The sequence below is a fragment of the Podarcis cretensis genome (assembly GCF_951804945.1).
Source record: "Podarcis cretensis genome assembly, chromosome: 2".
NCBI lineage: Eukaryota > Metazoa > Chordata > Lepidosauria > Squamata > Lacertidae > Podarcis > Podarcis cretensis.
This window is the reverse complement of record NC_137171.1, coordinates 102,312,669-102,336,344: the sequence shown is the minus strand read 5'-3', so window position 1 is coordinate 102,336,344 and position 23,676 is coordinate 102,312,669. Positions and strand designations below refer to the sequence as shown.

The following is a 23,676-nucleotide window of genomic DNA, read 5'->3' as shown; positions in this document are numbered from 1 at the left end:
TCTGATTTGAGTAATTTTATTCAATAGCAACAAAGAGGCTTGTGGTACCTTAAAGACTAATGTATTTATTATGGCACAAACTACCGTAGACTACAGTCCACTTTGCCAGATGCATGAATTGTTATCCTGAGTTGCAGGTTCATATATGCATTGGGGGAAAGAACTGCAAAAAGTGAGATGTGGGAGAAATTAAGTAGACATTGAGGAGTACCTAATTATCACCATCTGTATTTTTTCTGCATTCCATGTCATTATAATTCACAAAACAATTCTTGATGACACAGTCATCTTGGCAGTGGGACACCAGTTAACAGAAACAGAGAAATTGACTATGGTCTACCAAAGCTGATGCCATGATCAATCTGTTCTTGAAGGTGCCACAAGACCTCGTTGTTTCTGGCGCAGAAGACTAATAAATCCTTTGGGATTTAGTCAATAAAGCATTTTTTTTAAACACCAACATTTCCATCCATTTTCCCTCACAAAATTAGGGTTGACATTTCAATTGCAAAGTGAGCTGAAGGCAGGCCGGTATCGCTGCAGGTAAGGAGAGACAGTGGATTCTCCACAGCCAAACCTAGGGAATGTGTCCTTGGAGAACTTGTTAAAGAAGCGGGGGAATTCCCTCTTTAGCAGATAACAACCTTCAGTGGAAAACTACCTGCGCAAAACAGATTTCGCTGCCCAGAGAAAAAGTGGCATGGTGCAGCTGTCATCCAGTTTACCTTCAGAGACTGGAACCAGAGCGTTTCTGAGGCTTGTGTTCTTACAGCTTGAACTGATTTAGAGCTCAGAGTCAAGCCTCACAACCTGTCAAAGGTATCTTCTGAGGCCTATTTTCTTTTCCGCAACACTTCTAGGTCTGTCTGCAGAATACTCATGTTGCTAATGGGACAAATAATTGTGTAAAAGGTTCCAAGGATTTTTAGCTACCATTTAAACACACACTGGGCACAGTGGTACTTCTGGCTACAAATGGAATCCGTTCTGGAGGTCCGTTCGTAACCGGAAACTGCTCGTAACATGAGGCACCATTAGCGAAAGTGCGCTTCCTGCTGCACGCGCGCCTCTGGCACGCAATTTTCTCTCGCATCCCACAGCAAAGTTTGCAGCCGGGAACGGCTACTTCTGGATTACCGGAGCTCGTAACCCACGGCGTGCGCAATCAGAGGCGTTCACAAAGAGGTACCACTGTACCATGAAACCACAGGGCCTGTCCTCTTGTAACAATCTTTATGAGCCGGGCAACTGAACGGATTGTCAGGGAACAACAGATTGTGCTGGTGTCACAAGATGGCACCCGTTCCTTATCACTGCCTACCATCGTAGTTGTCCCATTCCTATATCATTTTCTGCTTAAATGCGGATTGTGTTGCCCATACAGAATTCAAAGCAAATGGTCTGAAATTGTTATCAGGTAAATACACTTAGCAAATGATATCAAAATGCCGATTGTTACCATGGATGTTACTGAGGGAGTTTCCTCTGGAATATAAGAACGTGTGTATGTGTTTGTGTGTTGGCCAGAATACAACTCTTGAGGGGCTATCTACTGCTGGGAACATGTGTTTGCCTCGTCACTTTTTTACTGCTTTGCTTTGCATGAGAGGGACATTGATAAAGAAAAAGAAGTTGGTGACGGGAAGGAGGCTCCAGTGTATTATGATTAATTAGATTTCTTCCATAAGGGCCAAGGTGGGTCGTAACAATGTAAAAATACAATATTAAAGTGTGTGTGTGTGTGTACAGTCAAAGGTCAGGATAAAGAGATGCATCTTCAGCTTATGATTAAAGATATATTGCAAAGGTGTCAGGCACACCTCTGTGAGGAGGGAGTTCCACAACTTGAGGGAATGCTGGCTCGGGTATTTCCACCACCTGAGGCAGCTGCTTCACCCCACCTCATGGGTGAGCCGGGCCTGCCCTCAGGCCACACACCCCTAAACTTTCGAGGAAGAGTGGAGCTACGAAGAGGAGCCCCTCTGCTCACTTTAACATCTGCAAAAGTCTATAAGGAAGAAGGCAGTTACTGCCCACAAATTCTTCCAAGTACAGTGGTACCTCGGGTTACATACGCTTCAGGTTACATACACTTCAGGTTACACACTCTGCTAGCCCAGAAATAGTGCTTCAGGTTAAGAACTTTGCTTCAGGATAAGAACAGAAATCGGCGGCAGCAGGATGCCCCATTAGCTAAAGTGGTGCTTCAGATTAAGAACAGTTTCAGGTTAAGTACAGACCTCCAGAACGAATTAAGTACTTAACCTGAGGTACCACTGTAGTGCTATAACACTACATATGTCATACGTCTTGGAGGAACATTATATGAGACATATAATGGCAGTGGCCATCAGGAGCGATTTACAACGGGCAGAGAATTAACCCTTATTTGGGCAACCATTCAATTGATTTACGGCTGTGTGCTTCAAGATACACAATTACTAGACTCCGCATTGCTTTAGCACAGTGAGGAAGAGCTGTGGCTCAGTGGTGGAACATCTGCTCTGCATGCAGAAGGCCCTGGCATCTCCAGGTACAGCTGGGAATGGCCCCTGCCTGAAACCCTAGAGACCTGCTGCCGGTCAGTGTAGATAATACTGAGGTAGATGGACCCATGGTCTGACTCTGCATAAGGCCACTTCCTATGTTCCTAATCAAATACATTGGGAGGTTTACAGAATGCAGTCAACTTACCAATAAAAGAGTACCCTGCCTTCCGCCACCCATCCTCCTAATTTCAAAGGTATCTGCTTATGTTTCCAATGACGACCACATATTCAATGCTACCTCATGTTTCCTTCCTTCTAAAGACTACCCATCTGGTATGAAACAGAGAACGCAAAACAAGAGGCTCCACAGGTACATTAATGTTATTAAAAGACGGTATTGCTTGGACATAATTTCCCAAAATACATGAATTTTGTCCACCATACGTGGAAGAAGTCTGCTCTGTTTTTGGCTCAGTACAAACAGTTGCCATTTCCAACTTTCTACATCTCATTTAATATCTGAGGTGTTAAATGCCTTTGCGTTGTCATTTCTATACCGATAATGTTGAGCTCGCGGTAAATTGACTTCGAAGACCAAATTTCAGGAGATATTTCCTAGAGCATGGGTAAGCAAACTAAGGCCCGAGTGCCAGATCCAGCCCAATCGCCTTCTAAATCCAGTCCACAGATGTCCGGGAATCAGCATGTTTTTACATGAGTAGAAGGTGTCCAGCCCTCCACAAGGTCTGAGGGACAGTGGACTGGCCCCCTGCTGAAAAACTTTGCTGACCCCTGTCCTAGAAGTTTTACAGTCCTTTTCTCATTCTGGCTGGCAGTGATATTCTAAACCTGCATTATATTTAGAACCTGTGTTCTAAATATTTCAGATAATATATTTGTACCTGGATGCCGAATCAATTTTTCAAAATTAATTCCTCTTATTTCAGGGTCTCCAGATGAGGAATTTTCCATCCTTAAAAGCTACATTTATTTGCTTGATAACTCCTGACCCGCCACTAGGACGCAAATGGTCTTTAGAAATGAGGAGATTGCAGGACATCAGAAATACAGAAAGAACACTAAACAGAATTCGAGAAAGCTGAACTATATGGAATGCTGGAAACAAAGGCAGGGATATAAGGGATTAGACAGTTCCTGAGATATCATGGACCCAAGTTGTTAAGAACATTGTGAATTCATGCAAGAACATTGAGACTGGGCAGCCAGTGCAAGCTTTGGATCACTGGAGTTACATCTGTCCCCATCAGCAATTTGGCGGCAGCACATCAAATACAACCCACAGAGCAGGAAGGGACCTTAAAGGTCACCTGGCCCAATTGTCTGTTGGTGCAAGATGTGTACTTCTACAGTATCCCTAATAGGTGACCATCCAGCATCTACTTAGAAACCTCCAATTAAAGACTCAGTCACTAGCCAAGGCAGTTCACTGTTGAACAGATTATGCCATCAGGAAGTTCTGCCTAACATTTAGTCCAAATCCTTTTCCTTGTAATTGGAAACGCATCAGTGCAAGAGAGAACAAATTTGCTCCATTTTCTACATGACAGCCCAATTTGAAGACAGTCATCATCAACGCTATTTTTCTAGAAAAAAGTGGTGCCGCAACTCACTATGAATGCCCCCCTTGTTTTCTTACAATGCCAATGGTGCCCACCTGAGAGGTCAGTGTAGAATAGTGAGCTAGACAGACCAATGGCAACTTCCTATGTTCCAATGGGTTCCTTACTACAGATCTCAACTTCGTCAAGAGAAGTGTCTACTGGACTGTTTCGGATCCCTTGTATATATTAATTCCTCTTTCTCCTGCAGGCGGCTCGGCTCGGCTCAACTAACTCCGGAGGGCAACCTTCATTCCTCAGGGCTGCCGTGTGCTGCACACTTTAAGAGGGTGTTTCATTAAGAGACAAGGTGTAGGGTGAGCCAGGGGAACACACTTCACAAAGGTTGCTCTAATGACTTTCACAGCCAGAAAGATGGATGCTGTTAAAACTCAAGAGATGAGCTTTTCTAGTAAGAAAAGAAACCAGGAAGCTAAAATCAGAAATCCAAGAGGTGCATTCACAAACATTTGGAATGGACATCAGTTACAATCTAACGCTAGGGAATGAATGGGCAACTGGCAGTTCCCAAGCGGTTAGATTCTACTTTATCTAATTCCTGGCAATCCGACCCAGTTTTAACCAAGAGATGGTAAAATAGTTGCTCACACATTCACTCATAGTGATGAGTGAGAGTTGTAAGAAACAGAGGCACCCCATGTTTTAATTTCACATTTCTCGTTTGAATTTTCTATGCAATAGCCACACTCTATCGAAGCAGTTATGCTTTTCAAGTGTGAAGCTCTCACTGTTTGAAGGCACCATGGTAGTTATGGAGCCTGACTACTCATGAGGGGGTCTGTTTGCATGCCAAAGTACACTTCCTGCTCCCAGTCCGCAACTGGCAAGGAAACAGAGGAATCCTTGAGAACACAGGCATTGTCCGTTCTTGATCTACGCCAACACGATGCTCTCCAGATGTTACTGGATTACAGCTCTCGTCAAACGTAACCATTCACCATGCTGTTTGTGGATGCCCAACGATCTCTGTAGGGCATCTTACTGGACACCCCTGATGAATGCAATGCAGTGTATTTCAGGTTTTGTACTTTCATTAAGCTGAGGGGTGTGTACGCATATGTTTGTGAAGTTCCAAAATAAATTTAATAAATAAATCTAAATAAATAAATAGATTTGCTTTACCAACTCGGTCGGTTCCAGCAATTCAAGCTATCACAAATACCATCCTTTGAAGCATCTGATATTATCTGCAAAGGGTCTCGCCACAAAGGGGCAAAGTTGCCAGTTGATTTGGCATCCCAACCCCAAGGCTGACACAGGATACATCTGCTTTATACAAGTCTGATTCTTTAGAACAGTGAGGATACAGAGCGTTGAGCCTTGAGGAACAACAGCCAACCCCTGTATCTTAAGATGGCACTTCTTTATCTGAGAAAGAAGCTAAAGCCCTGCAAATTCACATCAAACTCTGTGATCCAGCAACCCTTACTGGGCGATGGGGGGGGGGATGGACCAGATTGCATTGCTGTGTTTATTTTTCAGACTGTAGCAGCTTATGTGACATCGCCGAGCAGTTACAACAACAAGCAGAGCCTTATCATCAGGTCACTGGGGTAATAAGGGAGATGGATGGCATATCAAGTTGCCTTGCTGAATTATTTAGTGAACATCCTTTATGGAGACAGATGGAGCTGGTCATGACAACATCACAGAGAAAGGATGCTCTCTCTGGTCATAGGATTCTTCGGCAAAGAGCTGACCGCACAGTTTCTAGAAGCTCCGTAAACAGCGCTTTAAGTGACAGCTCGTGAACTGAGTACTTGACACTTGCTCAGTGGATTCCCATTAGATCAAGTGAAACCACAGCCTGTCCAAATGTTCCCTCACAGCCCAGGAATCAGCAAAAAGGGCTTTGGAGAGACAAGGCGCAAGAACCCACCCCCCCCAAAGAAAACAATAGCGACCTACTTGCTGCACTCCTCAGGAAGGCAGAGAGAACACTGTGCCACTTCAAGGCAAAAAACAACAACAACAATTCCAGCTGCTTTTGCATACCTTCCAGAATAAATGTAGGCTAGGTAATTTGCAGCAATAGACCCTTAATGTTAAAACGCCCCAAATGGAAAAGAAAAGAAAGCAAGAGGCCTAAACCTGCAAAACGATGACAATTATGGGATGCTTCTGCAGGAGGGCTTGCGGCTGATACTTCAGAGCTTCCCCTTCTCCCCAACTGACCTCCAGCAGAGATTTTTAAAATTTGTTTACCATATGCAAAAGCATTTTTCCCCTTCTGCCTCTGTTACCTCCACATATAGAAATACCATAAATCAGGGATAGCTAATGTAGAAGGAGGAGGAGGAGGAGGAGGAGTTTGGATTTGATATCCCGCCTTTCACTCCCTTTAAGGAGTCTCAAAGCGGCTAACATTCTCCTTTCCCTTCCTCCCCCATAACAAACACTCTGTGAGGTGAGTGGGGCTGAGAGACTTCAAAGAAGTGTGGCTAGCCCAAGGTCACCCAGCAGCTGCATGTGAAGGAATGGGGAAGCGAACCCGGTTCACCAGATTACAAGGCCACCGCTCTTAACCACTACACCAGCATCTTCCAAATGCTGTTGGACTCCTAACTCCCATCATCCCTGACCATGAAGTCCGGGGGCTGATGGCAACTGGAGTCCAATGACCACCCCTGACTTCTAGCCTCCTTCAGAAGCAGATCTGCCTATTTATTTGTTGAAATATTTCCATCCTCCCCTCTTAGCCAAAGACTCGTGGATAAGTGGAGGTAAAACATATGCAGCCAATGTATGTAGCCCTCCAAGTATTTCTCTAATCCCTATTTTAAAAGCCACCTAATTCAATGCTCATTAACATTCAGGTTACTGAAAAATTATTATTGGACCCTAAAGAAAGCTTCTAAAAGATTCAAGAGGAGGAAAAGATGACTAAGAAGAGGAGGATTCTCTGACCCGTTTCCCCCCCCCCCTCCTTTTCATCTTTGCCTCACTACATGTCTTTCTTTGTGAGAATAATGGGAGAGTTTGGGCAGGCCATGAATACTTTTTACAAGGATCAAGTACCTGATTCATTCAAAGCAGCCCATATTCTCCAGGGTCTTTGGTGCACAAGAGAATGGAACTCGGTGTGTTGTCTCTCCCCCCCCCCCCCCCGCTCCAAAATCAAAGCCACACAGGAGATGGGAGAGAGGTGAAACTTAAAGCTCCAGTGCTTAGAAGCAAAACTTTTAACATTTATGTGCTGGTTAGTGCCTGACCTTGTGGAAAGATACATCCATTTCTCCTGTTGCTGTAATTGCTGCCGCGGGCTTAATGGATTCCTCAGGTGAGGTTTCTGTACAAGGTTGCGGCCGATGTCACCGATTCTTAATGTGCAATCATGGCTCTTAAGTGTGAAACATGACGCAGCGGTGCAAAGAGTACTGAAGTGTGAGTTACGGATGGCTCTTTGACAAACTAAGCTTGCATTTGAAGGCAGAACAGGGATCTAGATCAATGTTGGGTCACCAGTGGGCACATTTAATAGAGAGAGCTGTGGGTGCCAGTCACAAAATGGCTGACTTGGGGAGGGGGTGATATAATGACTGCCACATCAAAAAGAGCAGGAAAAGAGGCAGGTACAAAAAAATGGTGCAGACATGCCCCTTCCCTACCAATGGTGTGTTCAGAACCAAAAAAGCTCATCTACTCCCCCCCCCAAAAAAAAAGCTCAGCAACTTTTTGCGCCTTGAAATATGGCAACCCTAATACAACCTATCCTGTGTTGTGGGTTTTTGAGGGGAAACCTACTGAGACCTTTAATGGGCCCTTCAGGAGGTACTGCTTGGCACATTGACACCCCTGGGCACCATGTTCCCAACCCATGTTTATCTATCATTTATTCCTTGTTTAACTTTTTACATTTATATTTCCCACCCCCCTTTCTTCCACTATGGAACTCAGGCCAATGTGCCTTGTTCCAAGGTCGCCTTCCTTGCAGAAGTGCCAACTTGAATAAAAAATGGGGGGAGGGGGGAGGTAAGCCCTGCCCCATATAACTGATTATAACAATAATTTTATCATTTATACCCCGCCCAGCTGATGCACACACACCAGTTGAATGGCAATGCCCATCAACTTTGGGGAGACCAGCCCCCTCAGATATTTTTGGGGGGAGGGCTGAAGGGACCTTGGCTCCTATTGTATTCTCCCTGGACAACACACACAACTGAAGAAATACAGTATTTGAGGATGACGCCATCTCCTCTCAGCCATGGGAAAGTTCTCCATGTGACCACCTAATACCACAGAACCTTTGTACACAAAGAGTTATTTCCAGGAAACCAGGTATATGTTGAGTAGCAATGACATAAATCATTTTCTATGGGAGGTCGGGGAAGGCAAAGCTCAGCTTGCAACATAGCCCTGGTTCTCAGACTGCAGAGTAGTGATTGCCAACTTCTTGCCATCATCGCAAATGAGGCTTTAGGCAATCACTGCAATTGTATGACTGAGCCCGTAACTACCCAGGATTCCTACGACACCAGCCTTCTCTCTCTATACCTTTTGATTAATAAAGCTGCTCAACAATTAACAGCATGAGTAATGCTTCCATACCTGGTCACCAGCCATCTTGCAAAGAAAATCGCTAGAAGGGTCAATGAGCACCTACTCCAGGAACCACCCACACCAAACGAGCTCACGCTGTTGTAAAATACCGATTGCATTAACGCAGGCCGGTGTTGTAAAAGTGTCTTGAGTGCTAAACTGCTGAGCACCATCCTAATCTAGGACTTTACACAGGGGCTAGTGGGAGTTGGTAATTTTAATTTATAAGGGCACTGAATGGATCAACCCACATCAAATAGGCAGCTTAGGGGGTGTTCCAATTCATTCCAACTCTTTACTCTTTTTTTTTTTTTAGCCCTCTGCAGAAATGACCACTTTTTATTTTTATTTTAAGGTGGCGGGGGGAACCTAACAATTTTCGTCCAAGAGAGACTCCAGTTCTTGCCATTTAAACGTGGTCATTTTAAAAAGAAATGCCCAATAACAACTTTCTACAGGCAAGTTCCTGATGTCCGTAAGTGATTGTTGCATTGTATAATCAGTCCCCAGACTTGAAATTCTAAAGCTTATAGACAGAAGTTCAGCTTGTGGTTCATGAACACAGAATATGAAGCAGGAACATCTCATGATGTTCTTCAAAAAAGACTGGCCCTTCTATGCTATAGCAGATGATGACATTAAGAGCATGTCTAACATGTTTGGAGTCTACTAAATATGTACTAAAGGATATCCTATGTATACTTCATAGAAGTTTTAACTGTGTCTTTTGACTATACTGATTGTGGGCATATCCACATTTACCTCTTCCCCTGCTCTTTCCAGGCATGGCTCTGCACTTTAAAGTTCAAGTGTGTTTGTGGTGGTGGTGGTGGTGGTGTTGTTGCCCCAGAGCTTTCCCATGAAAACCTGCTCTTTAGCGCTCCTGCTCTTTAGCAAATATCATTTTGGATTTTCCATGGATTGCTGTTTGCTCCGATTCAGCTTTAAAGAGTGGGTTCTTGCAGGGAAAGCTACATAACAAAGAAAAGGTGCTCAGACATGGAGCCAAAAAGGGCGGAGCTTGCCTGGGAAGAGCAAATGAAAGGTAAGTGTAGGTAAGCCCTCTGTCTGGCAGAGAACAATAGGAAGCATAAGAACTTCTTTCCAAAGTGGCAATATCTGAAGGGGGTCCTGAATTATTGTATCAGCATCAGGAGAGAGGAACTCCATGGATTCCATATACAGCACACAACCCTATAATGTCACACCAGAACACAAAGGCTCTTATTTCCATATAATATTAAGCAATCAAGTTTTATTTTTCAGTTCTATTGCAAGGGGAAGAAAGTGTTGCTAGAGGCAGGACCAGTGTTCATACCTCGCATCCTTGACAGCTGTTGGGTCCCCCTCAGAAAAAAAGGAAAAGTTGGCTTGTCACTCCAAGCAGCATCCATCAAATGGGTTGAGCCACCATTTTGGATTTCCCACAGTGCCCTAGAAAACATTGAAGCACTGTGGGAAATTGACAAAGCTCAGGAACCAGGTGTTACTTTGGTAGGAAGATCCAACAGCAGATGACAAAACCAGAGTCCCACTGACAGAAGAGGGAGCTATTTTGTAAATGGTGCCTTCAGACCCGGAGCCAGCGCTGACTAGAGGACATTAGCGTCAGTAATTCCATCACTGGCCTGCCATGACGTGCCAAGCAATGTCAGCAGCTTCTAAATGCAATCCAATCTTCAAGATCATGGATTTGGTTTGGCACAACTGGACAATTTAACAATCTGTCAGTCAAGTCACTCCACACTGGCAACGTACTCATAGCTACAAACAATGTTTTCACATAATAAGTCCTTTTCTTAGCCTTCAGCTATACTGCTGACCTCCTGCCTTTCCTTATTTTGCATTTGTTTGTACATTTAAGTCAGGCTTCCAACATTATTAGAACAATGAGGGGTTGTTTAAGCTTCATAATAGGCCCTTCTTAGAAGGAAGATGGGATCTTGTTCATAGCATCTCCCAAAGTCTAGTTAAAGCAGTGTATCCCAATTGAAGTTAAATAAACCCAGCTCTGTATATTTCTAATTAAATATTTGTCTTGGGGCCACTCCATGACCAATAAAGCATTTACCCAAAAGTAGGCTATGAAGGAAATTCATTAATCTTTGGGCTTATCTTGCAGTGTATTTTCCCCCCAAAGATCTCACCCTTTGATCAGTTACTCAGATTAATTTTTAATTTACACAAAACAGAAAATGTATTTACAGTGAAATTAACTACCCTTGAAAGATCCTTTTAACATGGGATCCTGGCACCAGTTCAAGAATCTTTAATTTGTAGCCAAAGTTCCCAACTACCTACCATTGTCTGGGTCAGGGCTGCAACGGAAAGGTTTGGCGTCAAACATGTTAGAAAGAGTGTTTTGGGTCAGTAACACTATGCCCTGAGAAATGTCATATTATATATAATGTTTCCTCAAGCTGTATGCCCTTTAACTATGATCCCATGCTATCTAGAAAGACAAGGGTATTTCTCAAATGTGCGCGTGAGAGAGAAAGAATGGGCCAATTCGATGTTTAATTTCTGAAGTGGCCTAGTCTGGAAGCAGAGACATTTTACCACCTCAAAAGCATGATTCTTTGCTGCGAAATGCATCAGCTGTGTTTTACAAGCTTCTTGTCCAAATGTAATTTCTCTCTCTCATGCTTTCTTTTTTTTAAAAAAAAAATATTGTGTTGTATTATTTATTAAAAGTGTTTATAATCCACCCGTCACCCAAAAATATCTGCTCCATTTCTGAAATCTTTGAAAGAAATCTGATCGCTGCTGGAGAAGGGAGAGGAGTAGAGAAAAGGACTGTTAACACTTTGCTTTCACATAGGATGCATTGGGGCAGCAGATGAGGTCGCCCACCCTTCTGCTTACCCTGTGGGTAGAAAAAAGGGGCTTGAGTGGTTTTCCCTTGCTCTCCTTCCAGATCCTCCAAGTGTCCCTATTTTCCAGGGTCAGTCCCAGATTTACAGAAGCTGTCCTGGTTTCTGATTTGAATGTCTTGCATCTCCTTAGGACGCCCCTATTTTCATCGGAGAAATGTTGGAAGGTATGGAGTTGTGCGATCCCTGAGCCAGGGAGGTAAGTAACTGTACAACCTTTAGAAGACACCTGAAGCCTGCCCAGTAGAGGGGTATTTTTAAACATTTTTAATTTTTTAATGTATTTATATATGTTGGAAGCTGCCCATAGTGCCTGGGGCAACCCAGTCAGATGGGCAGGGTATAATAATAATAATAATAATAATAATAATAATGGCACAGTACGTCCCTGTTTTCATCGGAGAAATATTGGGAGGTATGCACCTCTTTCCTAGGAAAAACCTGCTCTTTAGTGCTAAACTGGAGCAAACGTCAGTTCAACGAAAACCCAAATTTCCATTTTCTCTTATTGAGCGATTGAGCAGCACGACAAGAGGAACTGTGCATGACCCCGGGGGGGGGGGGAGAGAGGAGAGAAAGAGACACTCTGTGAAAATCCTTCAATTCTTGCATTCACACTGATATTCACATGGTTGCCTGGGAGAGCTTTTTACAGAAACGTGGCAAAGGTGCGTGCATGCATACAACCTTGCTTTGTGTTCTGTCATAATCAGAGATGCAGTCACATGGGACAATGCAGGGCCTTTCCAGTAGCAGCACCCATTCTGGGGAACACTGTCGCCCTATGAGATTTGTATGCCCCACCCCACTACTGTTTATTAGACTTTTAAACTGAAAAGACTGTTTTAATTTTCTTTCAGATCTTTGGTCTGGAAGGATTTTTTGCTGCTCTGCTTTTCCGTTGTATGTTTAAGCGTACAGGTTGCTCTGCGCTGTGTTGTTGATGGTTTTGATTTTGGATTTTATGTTTGTGTTGTTGGTTTTTTAAAAAAAATTCAAGCAACTTAAGAGGCCTTTGGGATGGGAAAAGTGGCCTGAAAATACAAACAGAGCAGCGCATGGGTTATGTAAAAGGAAACACCCATAATCTGCTTTGCAAGTGGCTGTCTGAGACCCTCATTCCAAAGGCATCCAGGGGTGAGCAGATCAAGGGCAACCTCACATGGAGCACTTTGCAGCTGTCTTAGCCTGGAGGTTAAGCAAACAGTTCAACAATAAATACCCTTCTAAGTCAATAGTTGGTCCAACTGAGATGTCTCAAGTGGCAGCCCCCTGCCCTTCTGGCAGATAACTCCCCATATCCATCTCATCTTCTGTTGTGCTTTTCCATTAACTCATTGGACAAGCCCAAAGGTTTCACTGAAATAAATGGACTAAGTAGTACTTAATTATCACGATGCACAATTTATAAATGGAAATGGCTTCCATTTACAAATGGGAAAACCCACAAGCATCACTAAGCTCAGCTTTCTCAGAAGCAGCCTTTAATGGGAAACACCGCGCATGAAATAAAATGACAAAAATGTATCGACTTCTTCGCTTTGATGAGAAGAGAACGAGGTATAAACCAAAGGCCACCGTGAATCTCAAAGGGGAGAAACGGCCTGCTGTGATTGTCTGGAGACATGGTAAATATTGAAGGAAGAACAAGCCTCTGACTCCAGGAACATAACACAATTCAAACCAGGGGAGGATTTCTCCCCCATGTGCATGCCACATGTTCCTAAATGAAGAAAGACAGAAAGTGTCACTATAAATCTTAACCTTCCTTGTATAATGGAGCCCCTCATTCATACCGTTTGACATAAGTACAGTAGTTTCCACATTGCTGCCTCCAGCCGGGAGAAAGTATGGGACATTTCAATAACAAAGCACATTAATTTCTCTTGTCACTTTGAGAGATGAGCCAATAGCCACTGTGCCTTGAGAACACAACAAGCAAATCTGAAGACCAGGTTTTGAACTGTGTCTGCATTTTTGGATCACAGGGGTACAACTGTTCCCATGGCAGATATAGAAGAACTAATTTGATTGCCAAACATCTCTTTCATCTTAAAGGCAGAGTTAGGGACGCAGGTGGCGCTGTGGGTTAAAGCCTCAGCGCCTAGGACTTGCCGATCGAAAGGTCGGCGGTTCGAATCCCTGCGGCGGGGTGCGCTCCCGCTGCTCGGTCCCAGCGCCTGCCAACCTAGCAGTTCGAAAGCACCTCCGGGTGCAAGTAGATAAATAGGGACCGCTTACCAGCCGGAAGGTAAACGGCGTTTCCGTGTGCGGCTCTGGCTCGCCAGAGCAGCGATGTCACGCTGGCCACGTGACCCGGAAGTGTCTCCGGACAGCGCTGGCCCCTGGCCTCTTAAGTGAGATGGGCACACAACCCCAGAGTCTGTCAAGACTGGCCCGTACGGGCAGGGGTACCTTTACCTTTACCTTTAGGGAAACAGAGGACTGATCCCACCAACTGGTGCGTGATGCAGATGTCTAGCTCAAGGTAGGAGAGAACAGGGAGTGGCACTCTTCTTTACACTCTCAGTTTCCCCGAGTCATACCATTGGTCCTTTGGGCCAGTGATGTTTACTCTGACTGAAAGCAGCTATGCAAGGTATTAGGCAGATGGTTTCACTGCTACTTTTCTGAACTCCTTTACTAATCATGGATCCCAAGGACTGGACTTGATGCCTGGTTCATACAAGCCATGAGCTGCACCACTGAACTATGGCCCCATCTTATCCTGAGGAAGGAACTGCTGGCAGAGGAAAGGGGAAGCAATGAGTGAAGGCAGCTGCATGTGAAGGTAGCTCTTGAAAGACCTACATTGGCTCCCAGTACATTTCCAAATATAATTTGAAGTGTTGGTGCTGACCTTTAAAGCCCTAAATGGCCTTGGCCCAGTACACCTGAAGGAGAGTCTCTACCCCCATTGTTCAGCCTGGACACTGAGGTCCAGCACCGAGGGCCTTCTGGCAGTTCCCTCACTGCGAGAAGCGAAGTTACAGGGAACCAGGCAGAGGGCCTTCTTGGTAGTGGCGCCTGCCCTGTGGAATGCCCTCCCAGCAGATGTCAAGGAAATAAACAACCATCTGACGTTTAGAAGACATCTGAAGGCAGCTCTGTTTAGGGAAGATTTTAATGACCGATGTTTCAACGTATTTTTAATTTTTTGTTGGGAGCTGCCCAGAGTGGCTGGGAAACCCAGCCAGATGGGCAATGAGCAGGGTATAAATTATTATTATTATTATTATTATTATTATTATTATTATTATGGCAAATGAGTCACAGCCCCAGCAGCCTGATTCAGCCCTCAGCCAGCCCACACTACTTGCCTTGCTTACAACCAGTCCAGAGGGTAGCACTGTCTAAGGGCAGCACTTAATCTCAGTGTTGCCCTTGTGGAACCCGGCAGAGAAAAAGATGGAGACCAAACTAGAATTAGTTGGTGGCTCTGCCTGTCATTAACTTTGTCTCCACCTCCTGTTTGGGCTCCCTGTCTTCTGCCCTACATGCCCCAATGAGGACCAGCCACCATGGATGGAATACATGTGCGTATATGGCTAGATCTGAAAACCCTTCAAGATTTCATGCTAATTTCAAATGGGAGGTACTTGAGAGATGGGCAAGTTAAGAAGGCTTGATTTCATACAATATAAGAATGGCACCCAGCAGTTACTGTTTATATAATCAGAAAACATATGCACAGTACAGCAAAAGACTGTTAATTCACAGTCGCTACACAGAACGATCAAGCTTGCCTTTGACTTGTTCACTGAAGGAAGACATTGCTCTGTTGGCAATGGTAGTTTATTAAAGGTTTGCCACTGGATGTGCTCCTGTTGGAATAGGAGCTACACATCGCGGCCAACCCGATTCCCATAATAAAAGTGATGAATCGGTGAAATGAGATTCCTCATTAGATCAACGGTATCAATAATTTCCACACTAAAGATGCAAACCACGACCCTAAAACCAACAAAAAAATACTGAGGAGCACTGAAGGCTAACAAATTCTAATACAGTGGTACCTCGGGTAAGAACTTAATCCATTTGGAGGTCCGTTCTTAACCTGAAACTGTTCTTAACCTGAGGTACCACTTTAGTTAATGGGGCCTCCCGCTGCTGCCGTGCCGCTGCTGCACAATTTCTGTTCTCATTTTGAAGCAAAGTTCTTAACCCGAGGTACTTTTTCTAGGTTAGCGGAGTCTGTAACCTGAAGTGTCTATTACCTGAAGTGTCTGTAACCACTGTATGGTATAAGCTTTTGTGAATGTGATCCAGAGATTTATGCTGCTAGCACTGAATATGCAACTAGACTTCCCATTTGCCTTTCTCTCAGCAGCTGTGGCGGCTGAGCAGTTCAGGGGGAAATGTCCTACTCAAGAACTCTCAAGGCATCCAATATGTCTCACAGAGCTCTTGGGAGCCAATCCTAAGCACTTCAGGACTCAAGTGAACATATTCCACTCCTTGTATGCAGGCGCTCTCCCAAGTCCTGATCTATATCAGGAAATGTTCCATGAGCACAGGGGAAATGCCCATTTTGGGTGCAGAGCAGTTCCTTATTTTTGGAAGTGCACGATGGAACCATAGTGAGTGTGGGTTGATATTAACAGCGCTTTTATCATACATCTGCACCTGGCGTATGTGTGTGAGATATATCTGCACCATCAATGTGCTTTATTGACTCACATAAGGAAGAGACAGAACATTGTTCAGGGCAGCTTCCAAAGTAAATTCAAAAGTTGCAATTTAGGGTGGGGAAGAAGGAAGCACAACAGGGAGGGCCGGCTCTACCGGGAGGCAGAGTGAAGTGGCTGCCTCCTGTTGCTGATTTTGGAGGTCAGGAAAAGGCAGTAAGGGTTAGGTACCAAAACAACTTGAAACAAAACAACCTTTACTTGGACTCAGGTACCATTTGCTCTTTTTCCTCAGGCAACAAAGGCTACATACAAGCTGTGACATTAAAGCACATTCAAAGCACATCTCCGCCTCCGCCTCTGGGCACTGTATTATTATTAATATTATTATTATTATTATTATTATTATTATTATTATTATTATTATTATTTATTAAGTTTGTACACTGCCCTTCATCCTTAAAGGTAAAGGTAAAGGTACCCCTGCCTGTAAGGGCCAGTCTTGCCAGACTCTGGGGTTGGTGCGCCCATCTCACTCAAGAGGCTGGAGGCCAGCGCTGTCCGGAGACACTTCCGGGTCACGTGGCCAGCGTGACATCGCTGCTCTGGCCAGAGCCAAAGCCAGAGCCAGAGCCGCACACGGAAACGCCGTTTACCTTCCCGCTTGTAAGCGGTCCCTATTTATCTACTTGCACCCGGAGGTGCTTTCGTACTGCTAGGTTGGCAGGCGCTGGGACCGAACGACGGGAGCGCACCCCGCCGCAGGGATTCAAACCGCCGACCTTTCGATCGGCAAGCCCTAGGCACTGAGGCTTTTACCCACAGTGCCACCTGCGTCCCATTCATCCTTAGATCTCAGCATAAAAATACAATATAAAAACACAAAATACATAATAGAAAGGGTTTCTGGGAATGTTAACTGTGAGGGGTAAACTACAGGGCCCAGAATTCTTTTAGGCAAGCAATGTTCTTCTTCTTCCTATTATTATTTATTAAATTTATATGTACTTGAAATGTGCTGTATACGCAGTCTGTCTTTGGCAATCTCTGACGAGGGAATGAATACGGGCAGGTACAAGAAAGCCAGCTCACAGTAGTTAAGTTGTCTCAACGGGCTCTGTGCGAACTGTACCAGAAAATACTGGGAATAACTCCAAGAGTTAGTCCAAAAATGTATCCTCCAAGTTCTTCCGTATTGCTGTATTACTAAACGCGTCTCTGTAGAGAGGGAATTAAGTGGAGAAGTTTCTAAGCCTCCCCTGAGCCTCAAAGGTCCATTATTGCTGAATAGTATTGACCAACGTTTACAACATTTCTATGGCCAAACTGGCCTCTAGTGTCTTATCCGGAGGAAACCAGTTCCGCTTTTAAAATTGCTTTACATGCCTACTATTTCCACCCATGTTTTAATTAGAAATAACAAATTGCTATATTTGCTTGACATTTTAATATTTGGAACTAAATTGACTCCTGGATTTATTATTTTTGAGGTTTAATTAAGCCTCGCAAATCTACATCTGCAGTTGCAGCCAGGCGATGATGAAGTTCACTATTTTTGCAGCGCAGAGCCCATGAGGAATGCCAATGGCACCTCAGCGCATTTGGAATTGGATTCTAAGAAATGAGAATTGTGGTTCGGGGGGGGGACGGGGGACAGGAACCGTTTAAACATTCCCTGAAAGACCAATAAAAGCAAAGCCTTCTAAAAATACTCAGCCACAAAAACGATTCTATTGTTTTTAAACTTGTTAGGCAGGATGCATATTATATGCGGGGTAAAAATAATGTGCTAAATATTAATTATTCCGATTGCATAATCTGGGAAGGGAGGGGGAACGCTTTCTTGGTAATATGATCTGTAGGTAGCTTGCTATTTTTAATCTGAATATTAGAGAAAAGAATAAGTTTTAACAGCAGAACTTTTTTTTCAGGCGTCATTTACCAATAATCAGGCAAAATACATTCGTGTTGAAAGAAGAGAAATATCTCACTGCCTTACAGGGTTTAATTGGTGAAAACGCTGCCAATCATGGCTCTTTCTGAAAGCTTCATCTGGAGCCCAGTTTAAATACACTCAAATGGCCGGTCCATATCACAATCATTAAATCTTCTTTCTAGCAATTGGGAAAAGGTCAGCGTTTTCATCTGTCAGAAGCCCGTACCCTCAGCATGCAGATCAATCAAACCGTTCAAATGTGACTAAGGGGAAATCAATACGACAGCTCTGCTGGAAATCCAAATATCGTTTTATAATGCATCCGCCTTCTCAGTGTCAGTTGCAAATCCAGCTTTCCCCATCACAAAATACAGGAAAGCGTTTGTTCTATAAAGAAGAGATACGGGGGAAGTTATGCCAGAGACTATTATGATAACCAAGGAAGATCATGCAGGATCATGGGGGTGGATAAAAGGATAATAACAAAAGTAAAGTGATGCAGCTTAGATAAAATGAATGCTGTACTCATTGTACTCCCCTAAAATGAAAAACCAGGACCTGAACCAATCAAAGCTAAGCACTTTTAAGTCCCATTGATTTCAGGGGGAGAGGCTGAGGTACATGGTTTCCTTTTCAACTGAAATCAGTGGAATTAATATATATTTGACTGAACTGTATATATAACTGTATATCCATGTCTACCTGTGCCCTGCATTCTCTCTCATAAAGAGTGTAAGAAAAGCCCGCTGGGCCACACACGGTTGCTCCTGCTGCAAATTTCATTGGAGCGTTTGTAGTTTTTAAGTAATTAGCAAAGGCATTAGGCACAATAACAGCGGTGTTGCACATGCGGTTCCTTGCTGCCTGCTCTCGCTCTCCATCTTCTTGCCTACCTCCCTCAGACACTACTGAGCAACTGACTTAGGGAATGAGGGAAGGACAGTGGTGAAGACACAGCCGTGCTGCTGCCAGCCGCTCCCCAAATTATCAGACATATCATTTGCTGGGCACATCTAATAACATGTGAGCAGGGGAGGAAAACAGCCAAAGAAAAGACCAGGCCAGATAGAGCTGAGCATACTAGATCTGTCAGGTGCAAAACAGGACATCGGGCCACCCTACTGAATACAAATAATGTTTATTCCCTCCGCCACCCATGTGCGCCTGCAAGATGAAGCTGTTCCGCCAGGCCTTTGGTCAGGGTTCAGTCTGATTCTTTTCTTTCAGTATAAGAACAAGCATTGAAGAGGCATCCTAGCCCACTCACAGGTCCTTTATAAGACCAGTGGTAACAGTTGGCCCTGGAGAATATTAACCACTCTCAAATTTACCTGTGGACTGCCATCTGTCCAGATTTTAATTTACTCCGAACTAATTTTAAGATGTATTTCAATTAATTAATTGTCTGTTTTTATGTTCTTATGTTCTTTGTATACTGTGTTAGTTTTACGATGTTAGCTGCCCTGAGCCCGGCTCTGGCCAGGGAGGGCGGGGGGTACAATTCTTCTTCTTCTTCTTCTTCTTCTTCTTCTTCTTCTTCTTCTTCTTCTTCTTCTTCTTCTTCTTTGCAGGGAGGTAGGCAGGAGGCAAGGGAAGAAGATGGACTTGGAGGTGAGAGTGAGCAGCAAGGAACTTCATGTGCAACACCACTGTTATTTTGCCTAATACCTGGAGGTCCTCCCTGCTGCTGCTGCTGCTGATGATGATGATGATGATGATGATGATTATTAATTCGGCTTATGTACCACCCTTTCTCAAAAGGTTCCAGGGCAGTGTACAATGTTAAGGACACGTTTTATGGAGCATCAAAAATCAAAACATAGTAACAGAAACAGCCTAATAACAGAAAGCATAACAATAAAATAATCATAATAACAATCCCCCTCCCCAGCTTTAACAGGCTGCTTGACCATCGGCCCCCAGTGCTACACCCTGCAATATTTCCATAGGAAATTTTCCGCTGCTCATGGAAGTGAGAAGCATGTTACATTTGCTTGAATGTACCATTATTCCCGAAAAACGATGAAAGGAAGCCACCTCCTCCTTTCATCCTTCTCATCCTGCTGATCTGAAGTCTGCCACTATCTTCAAAGGATAAGTAAGTCAAACACAGTCGCTCAATATTTGCAGGTTGTATAAACTGCACACAAACACCCAAGGACTTATTTCTATTGCACTGTTTAGGTGGGTCGGCCATTGGGGTGGTTCAAGGAAGATTCTGCTGACTAGACTAGGCTGTTCTTCAAAGGGACAATGAGGATCTTTTAAAGGGCCTATATTGGCTCAGGCTTTCTGGGACCGTTGGATTTGGTTTTTCAAGGTGGACCCTGCAAATGACAACTTTGACTTGTCGTTTTATTTGTTATAGTGATGGTGGGGGGGTATATTTTTGTAGCCTGCCCTGGGACCTTAGAGCAGGCTTCCTCAAATTCGGCCCTCCAGATGTTTTTGGCCTACAACTCCCATGATCCCTAGCTAGCAGGACCAGTGGTCAGGGATGATGGGAATTGTAGTCTCAAAACAACTGGAGGGCCGAGTTTGAGGAAGCCTGCCTTAGAGTGAAGAGCAGGCAGTAAATTGTTAGAGTAATAATAGCAATAATATTGTTTTAATACAGTGGTACCTCAGGTTACAGACGCTTCAGGTTACAGACTCCGCTAACCCAGAAATAGTACCTCGGGTTAAGAACTTTGCTTCAGGATGAGAACAGAAATTGCGCAGCAGCGGCGGGAGGCCCCATTAGCTAAAGTGGTACCTCAGGTTAAGAAAAGTTTCAGGTTAAGAATGGACCTCCAGAACAAATTAAGTTCTTAACTCGAGGTACCACTGTACATCGAGTTTTGCAGACCATTTGGAAATGTATCTTCAATATTCAGCAGGCTATAAATGCTCTCAAATAAATAAGTAATAAAAATACACATATTATTTTTTTTGTTTATGAAAAGGAAACGAAAAGCAGGTGGAAATCAGAACAGACAAAAATCTGCAGTGTGTTTGTGCGTTTTCTTAAAAAAAGAACATGGAACATAAGATCCCTGCTGGATCATTTAGTCAAACATCCAAGTCTCACAGAAGCCAGTCAGATGCCTATGGCATAACCTGAGTGCAACAGCCCTCTCCATGGACGTGAGTCCAGGCTTGCTCTTTCCTTGTTTCCAATCTCCTTGCTAAATCCAGTGCAAGAGCTCTCCAACCAAGAAATCCCAACCATCTCAAAGACAGATGAGCTCCTGCTTCCAAATCTAGCATGCATGCTGCTGTCACTGTTGATTTGCCAAAGGAAGGTTAGCAAACAGGGGAGGGGAGGCACGTTCATCAAACCCTGCTCAGTATCGTATTATGCAGTGTCAGTTTACAAAAAAAATTAAAAATGACAAAACATGACACAACAAAAGTTGACGTCTAGGGGGAAATCTTCTGTGTTCGGTGTGCGAAGAATGAGCCATGCAATTTTCATTAGCATTAATGGGAGCACAGAGATGCTTTTTCCATGCACTACTGGGGGGGGGGGGGGGGATGTATGCCAATGAATTAGACATTCCAAAGGCTTGGCTCTGGTCTGTTGCTTGAAGGGCTTTTCTGTGCAGGCCCAGCTTGGAGGGAATGAAGGACTGCTGCAAATAGGATTTCTCCTGTACCCAAATTGGCAGAGCGGGGCATGATTTGCATACACAAGGTCTGAAGGATCAGGTAGCAGGTGATGCAAAAGATTTATCTGAGATCAAGAACAGCAGATAGACAGTTGGAGTAGGACATTTTAGGCTAGACAGATGCATATGCAGGAAGTGAGTCCGGCAGCTGGAGAGGCCAGGGATTCTTTTATTGAACAGTAAAAGGTAAAGCTAAAGGGACCCCTGGCCATTAGGTCCAGTCGTGGCTGACGCTGGGGTTGCGGCGCTCATCTCGCTTTAGTGGCTGAGGGAGCCGGCGTACAGCTTCCGGGTCATGTGGCCAGCATGACTAAGCCGCTTCTGGCGAACCAGAGCAGCGCATGGAAATGCCGTTTACCTTCCCGCCGGAGTGGTACTTATTTATCTACTTGCACTTTGATGTGCTTTCGAACTGCTAGGTTGGCAGTACCAATGATTATTGATGCTTTACTATTTATGCATGTTATGTAGAATGCATTTCAAGTCATATTTTTGTGCCATTGCACTACATATTCTTGCGCCATGCACTAATCCGTTCTGAGTGTACCCCCACAGTGGTCTTCCAAGTACTAACTAAGCCGATATAATCTGCAAGAGATTAACATTGTTTGCCATGACATTAAACTTCATGTTTTTAATGGTTTTTAATGACTGCTGCCACTAAACTCTGCCTATGCACATGGGGTCATATCCAACCCTGCACCTCCGATCGCATAACAGATTTCTGTGCAACAGAACTTCCTCGTCTTCTCCTGGCCCTGTGCACCCTCAAAATTCACTGAAGGGATTTTTAAACCACTTTTCATCAACTGATCCCAGGGTAGTTTACAATAATTAAAACAATAAGAAACAACAAAAGCAATAAAACTGTAAAAATCAAAACAGTAGATTGCAAAAAAAATCAAATCAAATCAACATAGTCTTTAAAATACTAAAATAAAACCCCACCCAAAACCATGTGAAATATTTTTGCCTAACACACTTAGATAGGAATTCAATGTAGCGCTAAGTTAAAGTCCCTTAGTGGTGTACAGTATGAGCTGTGCTAGCAGCATATAAAACAGATACACCAATTCAGCGATGCGACTGGCATGTATTTGCAAAAGAATTTCCTGTTCCATCTGTTTTGGGGTTTTAGCACCAAAGTTGTGTGGGAGAAGTCGCTCCGATAATTGGGAAATTCCATCACAACGTTGCATCTTAGATCCTTGCTTACTGGGATTGCTCCCCTTATGTTCTGTGCTTTGGGGGGATGTCAAAACTACTTAAGTGGGACTCTCATGAAGCTTCTGATCCAGGTTTAGGCTTGCTTAGCTTTCAGAATCTAAGCAGCATTAATGGGCCCAGAGTATTTTCACCTGGTGATTGAGGATCTTAAGTGGCTAATGTGCCCGTGAGATGCTTCTCGAAAACTCCATAAAACATGCACCTGACTTATCCCGCGCATGCTTCATGCATATTCAATCCCTCATCTCCTGAAAGTCAATTGTTCTCAAAGGCATCCCCGAACAGGTGTCCATAATAAGCAAGTCTATATTACATAAATAGAACACACCACCGTGCCATCATTCATAGTCCATAAATAATTGAAATCAAAGTATTACAGGGTAGAAGTCATATATCACAGCTCATTCTGAGCTTCCTGATCGAACATGCTTTTCATCTACGCAGCTACGTGACAAGGGCATCAATGATCCAAACAGCTTTCCTTGGCCATTGGAAGCACAATGAAAACAGCAACGAATGCAATTCAATAAATGTCTAATGTATGAATGCTTCCTTGAAGCAGATCCGATGTGATTTAGTAGTAAACTCGCTGTAGTATAGCCTATCTTTACTTCTTCACATTTCGGTACTGTCCAGAGGCAGAAAAATGTATACAGGATGAAACTATCCCAAACCCCCAAACTTCAGTACA

General features: G+C 43.9%; 2 protein-coding genes across 2 annotated transcripts in view; one reads left to right on the top strand and one right to left on the bottom strand.

Moving 5' to 3' along the window:
* The window catches only part of LOC307208953 (uncharacterized protein C3orf49), a 330,680-nt gene extending 308,571 nt beyond the window's left edge, over window positions 1-22,109 (top strand). The window contains exon 6 of the transcript XR_013835273.1: window positions 21,945-22,109. The gene's annotated coding sequence lies outside the window, so the exon portion shown is untranslated. The remainder of the gene's footprint in view (window positions 1-21,944) is intronic.
* The window catches only part of PRICKLE2 (prickle planar cell polarity protein 2), a 259,811-nt gene that overhangs the window by 122,854 nt on the left and 113,281 nt on the right, over window positions 1-23,676 (bottom strand). The window lies entirely within an intron of this gene.